The sequence below is a fragment of the Eptatretus burgeri genome, chromosome 8 (genome assembly GCF_056783735.1).
Source record: "Eptatretus burgeri isolate ZD-2024b chromosome 8, Ebu_testis_v1, whole genome shotgun sequence".
NCBI lineage: Eukaryota > Metazoa > Chordata > Myxini > Myxiniformes > Myxinidae > Eptatretus > Eptatretus burgeri.
The window spans coordinates 59,269,537-59,284,166 of NC_140968.1; the positions used below are offsets into that span (position 1 = coordinate 59,269,537).

The 14,630-nt window shown below is 42.6% G+C and overlaps 1 long non-coding RNA gene across 1 annotated transcript in view; it reads left to right on the forward strand.

The window, feature by feature from the left end:
* The first annotated feature begins 4,934 nt into the window (after positions 1–4,934).
* LOC147021827 (uncharacterized) overlaps positions 4,935–14,630 on the forward strand; it is a 24,353-nt gene continuing 14,657 nt past the window's right edge. The window contains exon 1 of the long non-coding RNA XR_015060948.1: positions 4,935–5,107. This is a non-coding gene — a long non-coding RNA (uncharacterized LOC147021827). The remainder of the gene's footprint in view (positions 5,108–14,630) is intronic.

The window sequence follows — 14,630 nt, forward strand, 5'->3', positions numbered from 1 at the left end:
ATTCTTAACTGACAAAACTATGTGTCTCTTAAAGCCCAGTATTTACCACTGCATAAATCTTTTCTTCGGGTGGACGGACTGTGTGAAGTTTTCTCCACCCATGGACGACACACACAAATTGGTGTCCAAATGTGTGTGTGTGTGTGTGTGTGTGTGTGTGTGTGTGTGTGTGTGTGTGTGTGTGTGTGTGTGTGTGTGTGTGTGTGTGTGTGTGTGTGTGTGTGTGTGTGTGTGTGTTTGTTTGTTTGTTTTTGTGTGTTTGTTGGAATTGTTAGGAGACGAAACTTTACATGTATGACCGCCTATCCACGAGGAACAAAAGGTTCATACATATTATGTCATTAGTCACATGGTTTGGTGGCCATGCTGGATTTACCATAAAACATATGAAGAAATCTTTTTTTTTCCAGAATGGCTGGACAGATCGAGGGGAAACTTCACACAAATGTTCCGCAAAGCATGCGTGTATAAGTTTGTTAAGGAATAATTGATAGGTCACATGGTTTGGCAGCCATACTGCATTTAAGAAAAATATTAAATGATGTTTTCTCTGAACCACTTAATCATTCAATGTGAAACTTCACATTTATGATTTAGTGGTGATGAGGAATATAAGTTTTCAATTTAAAATTGATCAGACACATGGTCTGGCAGCCAGATTTATTTAATTTTTTGATATGGGTTGTATTTTTATTTTATTTTATTGATTGATTTATTTTGAATAAGGCTCACTTGGCTGTGACTGGATAGGTTTAAAGGTAGAGGAGGAGCAGCTGAAATGTGAATCCGATCCAGGTTCCTCCTGATGACTTCATCTTTGCTTTTTGCTTGTTTGGATCCTTCTGATTACTCCAAGACATGACTTGATGTGGACCTGCGACTGGGGTTATAGATCCATTAATGGTGAGTAATCTACTGATGTGGACCTGTGACCGGGGTTGTATATCCATTAATGGTGAGTAATCTACTGATGTGGACCTGCGACCAGGGTAGTGAATCTGGGTGTGCCAGTGATAATGACAATGTGCTGTTGACTGACTTGACCTGACTTGACACCTTGTGATTTTTTTTATATGGGGCTATGTGAAAGGACTGGTCTATATCCCCCCTCTTCCTACAAGCCTAGAGGAACTTAAGCAGACAATCACTGAGGCGCTGGAGAATGTTACGCAAGACATGCTACAGCATGTTTGGCAGGAGGGGAGGAAACTTTTTCGTTTTCAATTGAACATAAAATCCATCCAGATATTTGATCTCCCATTTGATTTGAATTGAATTTATTTTAATCCAAATCTGAATTCAATTGAATAATAATGAAAACCATTATGGGTCACGGTCAGGTGTCCCATCAAAGCAGGACATCTTCGTACCTGGTCATCATTGCCAGCAGTTATAAAGTAGCAATTCTAATTGTCTCTTATTAATTACGTTACACACCAGTACACAAACGCTACACAAAATACAACACACAAAACAAGTCCTGGTGAGGCTCTGCAATCTTTGATTACTCTATTTTTTGTTTTCAAATATTTTTCAGCCTATAAAAAAGACTGCTTCTGCATCAAAGTGAAAATGATTAAATGCTTTGCACAAAAATGTAGATATTGTTACGGTTGTGGAAATTCGCATAACACCATAAAGAGTCCTCAGGTGAGATATATCAGTAAGTCCATGTGTAGTTAGCCCAAACCCGTTGTATAGAGGGAATATGTGTGATTCATCCGGGCTGCGACGCTTTGAGTTAGCCATTTTTTTCTCTATTGTTATTTTCAACCATTAATCCCCCAACAACTCAAACACCACCACCTTCGCCTCTTTACCTCCACAACTCCATCCCACAAACATCGCTTCACCGCCATTCTCAAACGACACTCGCCAACAACTCAAACACCACCACCTTTGCCTCTTTACCTCCACAACTCCATCCCGCAAACATCGCTTCACCACCATTCTCAAACGACGCCCGCCAACAACCAAACTCCCACCACCTCCGCCTTTCTACCACACGTCGTGCCATGGGCTGTGAATGCATTCCTTTCACTTCGAAAAGCGGATCAGGAATGCTTCACGCCCCCTTCTGATCCGCCCAATGACTGAGCATCGGGTAGTGTAGCCCCGCCTTCGAACCCACTGTGAATGCGTTCCTTTCTCCCCGTAAAGCAGATCAGGAATGCTTCACGCCCCCTTTTAGCCCAACCAATGGCTGAACAGAGGGTGGCATGGCCCCACCTCCAATCGCATTTTGATCCGAATATTTGCATATAGGTTCCTCCTGAGGCCTATAAAGATGCGAGTGCAAGGCGACTCGCGCGGAGTTGCAGGGAAGTTGGAGGGAGTTGGAGTTCACACAGTTCGGTTGCAGGCGGCTGGTCGAGTTCAAGTTCAAGTCGAGGGAAGACGGTGGTCGGAAATGAGGTTGCGGTGTGGGGGTCGCTCGTCTCGTCGCGGGGTCCAAACCAGCCAGCCATTCCCCTCTCCCTGAGCATCAGCAATTACCCCCCCCCATCCGTGCTGAGATAGTGCCGGGGGGGTCCGTTCCTCCCCCACCCTAAACATGGTGCCAACAAAACCGCTCGCGCGGAGCACGCCGGAGGGGACTCGCCGACCACGCCAGGGGCACGGAGTCGGGGCGCAGCTGCGCGAACATTGCGGCTTGCCCGTCATCGCATCACGAGGACGCGGATAAGTCTCCCGGTCTCGTGGACCTGACCGATCCTCCAGGATCCACGAACATTTGGTCTACGGATCTGTCTGCCTCCTTGCCTATGAGGGTGGCTTTCTTTCTTTCGGGTTTAATGCATGCTGTGGCGCCGTGTCCAATAAGTAGAACTGCTTAAGTGTCTGTGCCTGTACATTGCCGCTTTTATTCGGTGTAACTCTTTCTATTGCATTTGCTTTTGTTGCATGACTGTATGGCTGTATATAGTGCTTGTCTGTGTGTGTAAATAAAGTGCATTGTGTGAACTGTTTTCCCGTTTCGCTTCGTCTTTTCCTTGTATAGAATCTCCATCTTGCATCACGTAAGGGATTGATAGTGGGTTTAAAACGCCCGGAAATTAATCGGAACCGTCGATGCCGACGATAACTCCGCTCGGTTATCACTGTAATACGGAACGAACCGCTTAAGCGGTTCGTGTCCGGAGTCCGCCTGTGGCGTGGTACGATCGCCCGGTCGACCACTCACGCAGGTACTTCGATAGGTCGAATGTGGCGAGCAACCCTATCCTGCGCAGGTGGGCAATTGGCACGATCGTGGTGAGGTTAAACCCCCACCCGTGACTGGCTCCGGGCGGTAGTTCCCGGAGGGTCACGACTGAATTGTCCGTCCAGTGGGCGACGTGTCGCGATTCGAGTTACGTGGCCGATTGCACGCCGGCGGGCGCGAATTCGCAACAATATGATGCACCTAAATAAACTGGGTGGTGTTTGGAATATTAATGGACTGACACAATGGCCTAGAATAGAGGTATGCATGCCTTGTTCTCATCCTGACCCAGGTATAAACTGTCATCCCGGTGTTTCACAGGCAGGTGATTAATCTATTTGTGTGCCGTCACTTGGATGGATGTGAAACTGGCCGTCACTTCTGCCGGCATTAGTTTGTGGATGTTAAATGTCTCCGTTGTCCTTCATGAAGAGTTGGCGAGCTATCGCCAGCACCATGAACAAACTACAAATCCTTACCCTAACTACTACTGGGAAGACAACGGGAAACCACCCAGCATGACGATTGCCAATAAAGTGCTTCTTGGCAGTGCTGGGCCTGCCTTTGGGCAGAACACCAGAATACAAATAGGATAGCATCAATGTTGAGAATGATGGGATTTAATTGAATTGAACTTACTTGATAAAGATGATTGTTTGTATAATTCGGCTTGCAATGTGTTTTGAAAATATTTAATAATGTAATTATGTTGAAATTTCAACAAAAATACGAGTTTATCCCCATTGGTCATTGCAAATATTATCTGGTGGTTATCATCACGAAGGTAATGGGTAAACCAACAAAGATGAATCTGTATCCTTTTAAATGGCACAGATATAAATCATTTGTCAAAGGCAAGTTGCCAACACAGTGACAAATGCTATTCCCCAATTTATGGAAATGTCAATCACATTCGCCTTGGAATGCAAACTGCCAAATTCCCACTCTTCAAAACCTGTCAGCAGGCATTCTGTCTAACCTCGGTCAGTGAATCATATGAATCATATGATCAGTGAAACCTTCGGGTACTCTTTTTGAATCTTCATTTCACCATTATTTCTTTCCATTTTGCTTAAACGTCTCTATATGTGATGTGCGATCTAATTCCGTATCAGGTTTGATCATTGACAAAATTGTTACTTGGTCTGTATCTTACATGCTGCATGCTTCACATTGCTGTAGCATCTTCTGGTAGGTTTACACATGGAAATCCTGCTCAGACAGCTATTTCTCCAACGGTCCCAGTTATTCCCACCATCTTGTGGGGTTGGGCTGGGGGAAATTTTTCGCCCAAGTCTTTCTTGAATTGATGGCCAAGCCTGGCGTTCGACTGAAGGTGCAGCAATTTGAAAATTGTTCAGGGTGCAGGTTATCTCGTCGCCTCTTTTTGTTAGACACTGTGGGATCTTTAATGTCCACCATATGTGAGCAGATGGCACAGCCGGCTTCACATCCATCCGAGGGACGGCACACTTTGTGATGCATCAACCTTCTGCAAAAGCACCAATTCGACAGTTTATAGTGCGGTCGGGAATAGAAACAGACTAGACAGCTCAGAGATAATACTTCTGTATCCCATCCTTTTGAATTACGTGGAAGCTGTGCCAACTATCTAACTCGATTTCTGATTTTGAGTTATGTGTATTGTGTGTAAGTGATTAATTTGCGAGCATGCACGCCTCGCAGAGTTTCCTCCCATATGTCACATTCTGTTTGAGACTGACACAGCTTCCTCCCATACGTCACATCCGGCATGTTCGAAAAGCTGCCGCCATTTTCTTCTTTGGGTGCGGAGACTTGATCACCGTCAGAAAATGGGAGATTTAATTGTTGTTTGCTGATGTGAGATTCGAACGGATCAATCAGCATTCTCATTTTGCTCTGTACCCTGGTCAGACAGAGGTAAGTTCCTTAAGGAATACTGAGATGCTTTATGATTACTCCCATCGTTGGTGTTACTAAACTAATCTGGTTGTGGCTTTATGACGCAGTTTTATTCAATTGTAAATGGAACTTGAACATGCATGATTTATGTGATCTATATGAGTAGAAATTATTCAGTTTGATTGTGTGTTCTACTCACACATGTTGGTTTGATACAATTAACTAATTAAACAATCCTCATGTCTTGATACTGAATTTGTTGCTTGATGTTTGTAAAGAAGGGTTTGGTTGTCCAGGTGTTCCTTGGTGCACGTCTTGAGAGTGTATGTAGACATTGTCTGCCCCTGATGTATCTCTTGGTTGCAATGGGTCAAGCCTGTAGGGCTTGTATTTGGATGCATTTGTGGTTGCATACTCGATGTATTTATTGTAAACATGGAAACATCATTTCATCGATTGCTTGAGGTATTAATTTGTTACTGTGATGTATCTCTGCTGAATAGTATTTTTGTATCTTTAAGCGTTCTTTTATTACCTGCATATTCAAATACAGCAAGTATCAACCATCATCCTGTGTCTTGCTTAATTCTTCCCGCATCACATTATGGTGTCAGAAGTGGGATATGCAACAACACCCCCCCCCCCCCCGCCTGTGCGGCAACCAGTGCAAGTCACATCCCTCGAGAAGACTGATGACCAGGCGGACCAGATGGACCATCATGGTGCTTCGATCAATTTGGTGTGAAGTGATGTGTGGACTGATTCCTCCTGATAAATCAGAGATTCTGGATCTTTAGCTTGATGTTGGTTGTGTGATTGGATCCTGTTAAGTATACGAACTATTCTCTTTTTTGATGAACGCTGTGCTCCTGAAATTGGAGAAATTCCTGCTAAGTTGGTGAGAGAAATCTGTTATTTGCTTTTGTTGCATTAAATTTGGAACCGGTTTGTAATACCAGTGATTTGATTTTCCCACCACTGTATATTTGATACTTGTCGTTGTTGTGACATTATAGCTACCCCAGAAGAATTAGAAGCTGCTATTGCAAGGTTAGAGGAAGAGTTGAGTCGAGAAAAGCAGAAGCCAGCAGAAGCAAAAAAGACACGTCAGATGCAATAGCAGAGAATCGCAACCTCATCCAAGAGCTTAGGCACAAAGACGAGCAAAGACTAGTTATGCCAGCTTCAAGTGCAGGTTCAACTTCAACTGAAGAATGCTTAGTATTTGTGTCGTCTTCACACAAGCTGGAGTGTTTCCATGGCAAACCTGAAAAGTCAAGCAAACTTACAATGCAGGAGTGGGTTTCCGATGTTCGTTGTCAGCTGGCTACTCAGAATTTAAACAACCAACAGCAAGTCGCTTTTATTCTGGACCACTTATCTGGAAAGGCTCGACAGGAAATTGCGTCCGAATCCGTCCACAACTTTTCGAGATATCGTTTTTGTCCCAATCTCTCAAAGGTGAAGAATCACATAAAAAAAATTCTCATAGTCTGATCCAGATCCGGATCTTCACCAAAAGCTAATCCGTTTGTCCTTGTCATACACCCAATCAGTCTACCAAATTTCATCGAAATCCGTCCACAACTTTTTGAGATATGCTGCACACAAACAGACAAACAAACAAACAAACAGAAAGGGGTGAAAATATAGCCACCTTCACCTTTGGTGGCGGAGGTTAAAAATACACACCAAATTGTATATTTCAATAAGAAGATGTGAACATGTAATAAAAGGTCTATCTGATCTTCTGAATGTGTCATCATCAGTATCAGTTATCTGTCACATGGCAGGTCTTAATAGCATCTCCTTCCTAAGAAAGATATTGATGCCAAAGCAGCTTCATTGACAATTAAATACACTGCGTGGTTTGCCATTGCCTTCCCAGTAGGAGCCAGGATTTTGACCTGCAATCACCATTTTACAATACAGAACTCCCATGACAGTTGAGCCATCACAGCAGTGAACCCATCCATCATCACAGTAAATTCACTCAGAACTGTAAATGTTTAAATGCACAAAAAGCACATTTTGATGTTCACTTCCACTCCTTTTAATGGATTACAAGATGAGTCTGTTGCAGTTTAAAGAGCTTTCGTTTTTGTACTCCAGATATTTTGGCTTATCCATCAAAGGCTTATCAAGGTTTACAGCGAAATTGTCAGAGTATCAATATCAAGCCATGCTATCTATTATATCCACATGCTGCCACATTAACCCTTTATCTTTAACTTGAGGAAAAAAAGCAAAAATGGTTTCTTTTTTCAGAGGGTTGCATTGGTGCAAAGGCAAAAAGGATAGAGGGGTTGGTGTATGGATGGAAAACGAGGGTGCAGCCAAAGTAAGAGAGCATGAGGTGAAGCACTCGGCCACATCATGTATTATTGTAGCAAAAATCCTTGCTTTTTGCACAAGGGAAGGGTGCCAGGAAGGATCTCCGAACAATACCTATAGGCCAAAAATTTCTGCCAGTCATCAATCATCCAGAGCATGTCAACAGAAAAGAATCACTTTTATTTCTTGCAAAATCGAAGATTTTTCAAATATATTGGTGAGTTGATTTTGTTATTTTGTCTGTTTGCTTGTCTGTCAATGGCCTACAGGCCACAATTTTAAACAGATCTTCACAAAACTTCACCACATAGTAAAGTTTGTCATAAGCAAGAAGCCTGTTTTTTTTTGTTTGTTTGTTTCGGTCAAAAGGTCAACATTATCCAAAGGTCAACATTTGTAAAATTTCTAAAATCTTCAATTTTCATCTCATTGACTTGAAATATGAAGAGAATCTGCATATAAGGTCACTGAATTCAACCTCCAATTCGTTTTTGAGGTTAACATAGGCCAAAAGAACAACATAGGCCGAATTTCTAAAATTGTGAACTTTCATCCGATTGTCTTAAAATTTGAAGAGTTGCATATTTGGTCATTGAATTAAACCACCAATTATATTTGAAGTCAAATTTGTTTCATGGATTTTCCAAGTATTGGCGCTCTGCACGACGTCTTCTTTTTCTTTTTCTTTTTTGGTAGGATCTCAGGCTCCTAGTGGAGCTGTCACACACACGCATATAGACGAATACATAAGACACAACACAGGACTGTTAGATGAGACCACTGGCTACTGTTAGGTGAACACAGCCACTGAGCTTGGGGGAAGTGTCGTCACTTCCCGGGGCACTCTGGGTACCAGCAATGTCACAACAATGGTGCCGCTTATCTCACCACACTCAGCAAGGTATTTCCTCCTCCCCATAAACATCAACGTATGCAGATTGTCTGTGCTCTATCCTTTTAAATGCTGTCAGTCAAGCAAGGAAGCAGCACATACCATTTTTAAAGTTGTTGGTGTGACTCATATGACTTTGGAACCACCAACCTCCCAGACCCGGAAAATAATATACTCTCACCATTACACATACCAATGAGACTTTTGTTGAACTAAATGCAATCTCGCCCGTCCTCCATGCAGCGGGAGATGGGATTTTGCAATCATGTGTGTGTGTGTGTGTGTGTGGTTTTTTTAGCATTTGAATTTTTGTAATCAAATTTTCAACAAAGCTCTATTATGAGAATATGGAGAAGACAAATTAATAACTGTCAAAAGGTCAAAGGTCAGCATCACATAAAATCATAAGTTTTCATCCAATTGACCTGAAATTCTAATTATCATTTGAGCTTTATCATTGAATTTGCAACAAAGCTTTATTATGACAATATGGAGAAGACAAATTAATAATTTGGTCAAAAGGTCAAAGGTACCATTTAGCATGCGGAAGAAGAAGTCCGAATACAAAGTGGATGGGCTTTGCTTTTTCAGAAGCTGTCGAGTTTATTATGCGATTGAAAAACTTTTAAACAAAATCAGAAAAACAAAATGTTGTGGTCAAACGTTTGAGTGACATTCATGCAATTTGGTTTTTCCTTGCATCATGTCGATAATGCTCCAAACACACGACTTGATAAATATCAGAATACGTTTTGACAGCACTGTGAAGCTCATGACAAAGCGACCAGTGCAGTTTAACATCCTTGATTTTCAAACCGATTGGTTCCTCAAAATGTTGGTTGCTCATCAGGCCAATACACCATGGGCATCTTGTTTTCATCTTCTTGAAGCATTCTTTTCAAGTGTGGTGAGTTCCTGCTCCACCAAAATGTGATTGAGTTGGGGAGAAGGATTGGGGGGTGGGGGGAGGGAATGGTGTGGTGGGGATGGAATGGATCCACACAAAAGAAGACCAGACATTTTTGAGCATTTTCTGCACTCTATTCCATAGGTACGAATTTTAATATCTCATTATGATGCTGTCGAGTAAGAGTTTCCTCTCGTCAGTTTTGACAAGGCTTTGCTTCATATGATCTGATACGCAAACTTTACTAAACCTTCTCTCGTTATCATTATACCTTCCTCGGAAACTTTATAATTCTGACATGTCATCCATTTTCTTCTGAACAACACTTCCCCAAGCTTTTGTTTGCAATTCAGGATCGGTGAATCAATTACTATCCCTGCTTTCTCAAACGCAATACCGAGTGCCTTCATTCTGGAGAGATGTTCACTCATCATGTTCTCAGGCATGCCTTTTGCCCGATGCTGCCTCTTTAGGCCTCAGTCGACGTCGTAGTAGTAGTAGTAGTAGTAGTAGTAGTTCTCAGGAAAGAACCAACATAGTACATTGTAAGTTCTGTACATTCGCTTCGAAGTTTTATAGCTCTTAACAATACTTTGCATAAATAATGATACAGCCACTTTCTAAGCATTTATTGATATTTCTCAACTGAGATATTCTCCTACAATCCATAATTTCACATTAGGAAGACATCATGTTGAAGTTTTAAATGCCTTTTCCACTTGTCCATAATTAATTCCGATTTTTCCTGGAATGTATATTAAGTAGACATTTGCCCTTTTGCCAACACAATGTGTGTGTCCCTATCTTCCACCACTATGGTAATGATTCCTGTGACATACAATGTAGAGGTGCAGATATCCATATGCATTTAAGTATGAATGTAGAACTCCACACACCTTTTGGTGATGTTTCTTCTAAACTCGAATTAACCCTTTGTTGATATTGCTTATTGTTATTTCGCTTTGGGATGTAATGGCATTATATCTGCATTTTCACATGAATCTTTAAGTATAAATACTATATTACTATTATATTACCTTGAATAAAGCTTCTGATGTTGAAAAGTATTTCCTTAATCCCTGAATGTTCCTTGATGCTCACAGTGTACCCACATGCATATTAGTCCATGGGCCAGACAGGTTGGTTGGTTCCACTCTGAGGTACAAAATGAGACCATCAGCAATGTTTTTGTATCCCCCAAACATAAACAAAACTGCATGATGGACTTCTCAAAATGGATGCTTTACCTGGATATGGCAAATTGAAGGTTGCTCCTATGTAGGCCTATATAAACCTGATGGACTTTTCCAACTGTTCTTCTTCACTTTATATTTGTGTGAGGGGTGTGGGGGGGGGGGGGATGTGAAACATTAGTAGTGTTAAGTTTCTGGGCATTTGGTTAGCTCCACAACTTATTTCGTACATATGTAATGCTTTCAGCTCACATGTATATTCAGCTTGTTCACCTCAATTTTCACGAAATGTATGACATAAATTCAAAACAGCGACCACAATTGATGATTTTATTCTTGTTACCTATTTTCAGACAATTAGTGCCTAGAAGTGGGAAGACCAACTTTTAGCAATAAAATTATTGATTCATGCTCCTATGTTTTATAGGTGGTGCGGCAAGGCGATCAAAGCGACCAAGGAAAAAATGCAGTCATGTATAACATGTCCAAACAAAGCTTTGTCTGCAGGACTAACAAAACCCAAGGATGCGAATTCTTGGCAAGCATTTCTGGAGGCAGCGATGGTACATCGGTTTGAATCTAAATTACAATGTACAGCTGACCAAGATGAAATACTGGACATTTGTTATCACAGAGCATGCCTCGCATCATTCACACATAAGAAGATATTGGAAAGTCTTCATTCAAAAAAAAAAAAAAGATCCCTATGTAGGTGACCTGGATTTGAGATGTAGAAAATCCTCAAGACTGATGCTGGCCAGTGATTCCAGGATAGATGACCTGAACACATATTTTGCAACAAAGAAAACAAGTATCTGAAAGGATCAAGTTCACATGAGCCGCTGACAAAATATTGTCAGTTGCGAGCAGATGAGAGAATGCGGTCTTTGGAGATGGAACGGATGGATTCGAAAATTATGTTGCGAACATTACGGGAGCTTGTCACAGCTGAAGTCCACTACCATAGACCTTGCTATATCAAATATACAAGGCAACGGGTAGCACTATAAACGTTTTCTGCCGATTTTGATGAAGAGGAATTGTACTCCATTTTGGAGGCAAATGCATACAAAATGCTATTCAAACACATTAGACTGACATTAATTCCTGAGCCTCATGTTATACCAATGGCGGAACTAACTGGAACAGTGATTTCCTTGGTGGAATCTCTTGGTGATTGTGACGTTCATATGCATACCAAAAAGCACATATACACCGGAAACTTCAGAGTGAATATGGTCGCAATATTCACTTATCCGTTGATGATCGTGGAAGGCTCCTTCTTGTGCCAGATAGTATCACGTTCAAGGCTTTGGAAAAGGAACACTTGAGAGTAAAGGAAGAGCTTGATTCTTCAAGGAAAGATGACATGGAGATGAAAAAAATGAGAAACATAGTTGGCAAGGCTCTGCTGTATCCCTGAAACGAGAGAAAAGAGACTCCGAAGAAACAGACCTGGCCTCGACAACCAGAAGAGCTGAATTTATACGGAATCATCTCCAGATTCCCACTTTGCTGATTGAGTTACTGAAATCATTCCTATCAGGAGAAGAAACTGAAATGCCTACCTGTGCAGATACCTGTGTAGATGCCATCTGCTTGGAAATCAGCAAACATCACTGCCCAGCACAAAAAGGTGCAAAAACAGATCCCTGCAACTACAGACCAATCAGCCTTCTCCCAATCATCAGCAAGGTTATGGAATCCATCATCGCTTCAGACATGAAATCCTTCCTCTTCTCCAATGGCTTGATTTCCGATCATCAATTTGGTTTCAGACCAGGTCACTCTACACTGGATATGCTGCTTCTGCTCTCCCAACAATGGATGGAAGCCCTCAATGCCAGACAGGAAATCCGAGCCATATCCCTGGACATATCACGTGCTTTTGACACAGTCTGGCACCCTGCCCTGCTCACCAAACTCTCTTCCTATGGTATCCAAGGACATCTCCACTCATGGCTCGCACACTTCCTCTCCTGTCACAGTCACCGTGTGGCCCTAAATGGAGTTCTTTCATCCCCCCTTCCTGTCCAGGATGGAGTTCCTCAAGGTAGCGTTCTGGGCCCTGTTCTTTTTCTGGTTTTCATCAATGATCTCTCCGACTTTCTGGAAAATCCTCTATAACTCTTTGCTGATGACTCCACCCTCTGCCGTACCATCGATCATCCCTCAGACCGGCAAGCAGCAGCTTCTTTGCTCACTGCAGATCTGGATGAAATCACAAACTGGGCCAACACGTGGAACATGTCTTTCAATCCAGACAAATCTCACACTCTCACTATGTCTCTCCGAAAGGACCGTTTAGAAACCCACCCCCATCCACTTTCTCAACAATCCTCTGGAAGAAGTCCTTTCTTTCAAGCTTCTCAGTCTCACTATCTGCCATGACCTTTCCTGGGAAAGCCACATTTCAAACCTCGCCTCCAAAGCCAGTCGCCGACTGGGAATCCTCCATTGTGCAAAGTCCTTCCTCGGCCCACCTGAGCTCCTGACCACTTACAAAGCATTTGTCCGCAGCCTGATGGAGTACAGTTCTCCCCTATGGGTTGGTGCTCCTGCCTCCCACCTTTCTCGGCTTCACGCTGTAGAAACCAAGGCATTTCGGATCATTGGCATCTCCCGCAATGAGGCTGAGTCTTTGGCCCGCTCACTCAATCACCGCAGGTTGGTCGGTGGTCTTTCTGTCTTCTACAGTCTCCTCTCCAGTCTCGCCCCCCCCCCGCCCTCTCTGCGATTTGTCCCCACCACATTTCCGCAGGGCGCTCCAAGTCCGCCAACAACCCCCTTCAGGTAAAATTACCAAAATCACGAATCGCTGCTCACCTTCACTCTTTCATTCCTCTTTTTTCCTGCCTTTGGAATAAACTCCCTCACTCTATTCATTCCCATTCTTCCCTCCAGGCCTTCAAAACAACTGTTCACCACCACCTCTTATCATCCCCCATCCAAATCCTCGATCTTTTCTACCCCCGATAATCCACCCAAGCCCACCTCCTTCAAATTCCCTGCTTTCCTTCTTGGAAGTCCCTGTAATGTCCATCTTGTATTCCTCATGTTCCCTGTCCCATCCCTCTCCCTTCCACAAATCTCCTAATGTCTCTGTTCCCCACTGTTTTGTCCTTCCCACTCCCTCCCCTCCTGTCTCATGCCCCCCTTGATATGCGTTTTGTGTTAGCTCTCATACAAGCCTCGACAAGGTATACAAAAAAACTGAAGGTGCTTGCTGTCCTGTGCTGCTAGCAAAGCAAAATTGATCCAATTCCTGGTAGAGGACTGGAAACACCCAGAGCAAAGGACAAAACTTGCAGACAAAGTGATGGACTTGATGTGTGCAAAAAGGTGCTTCAGACTAACAAAATGTGTTGTTGAAGAGGAGACTGGTCTTCAATCAATACAGGAAGAGGCAGACACATGCATACTCCAGCATACGTGTTTAGCTGCTGGTTGCTGCAAATCCGTGATTATCGAGGCAGATGATATGGATGTGTTTATTCTTGCTCTCGGGTTCCATCAGTCCATTGATTCTAACATGTACATTAAGTGTGTCACAAAGATGAGGATGAGCCTTATTGATATCATCAAACTGAATGCAGCTACTGGGGACTTGGCAAGCAGATCTCTGGTGGGATTGCATTCTTATACTGGCTGCAATGCTGTCAGTACATTTGGAAGTCATGGTAAATTTAATGAAATTAGTACTTGCCACCAAAAAGTTTCAGGAGGTTTTTTCACAACTGGAGAGACAGTGAGTCCTGTCTACAGAGCTTTTCAATGTGTTGCAGAATTTTAAATGCACATTATACTCATTTGTCATCCACATGCAATGTGAATGAACTGCGTTACCAACTTTGCTGTGCCAATCAACTTTTTCCCCAAGATGCCTATGGGTGAATAGCAAATGAGGAGAATAAGCTTGCTATTAAATGGATGAACAGACCCCCAGCCCCAGTGGTTGTCTTGGAACTCCTGTCAGGCAAATGCAAACATGTTTGTCATCCAGCAGATTGCCTTTGTCTGTTGAATGGGTTGAAGTGCACAAAAGCTTGTAGGCTCCAAACTTGCTCAAACATGCAAACTGCAAATGATGAATAAATACTCCTGGAAAACTCAGACAAGCAGGATTTGGGTCAGGAAAACCCTTAGCTGATCACAGATGAATCTTGTCACAACTTTCCATCCATGGAACTATGAATTAATACATTACATTTATTT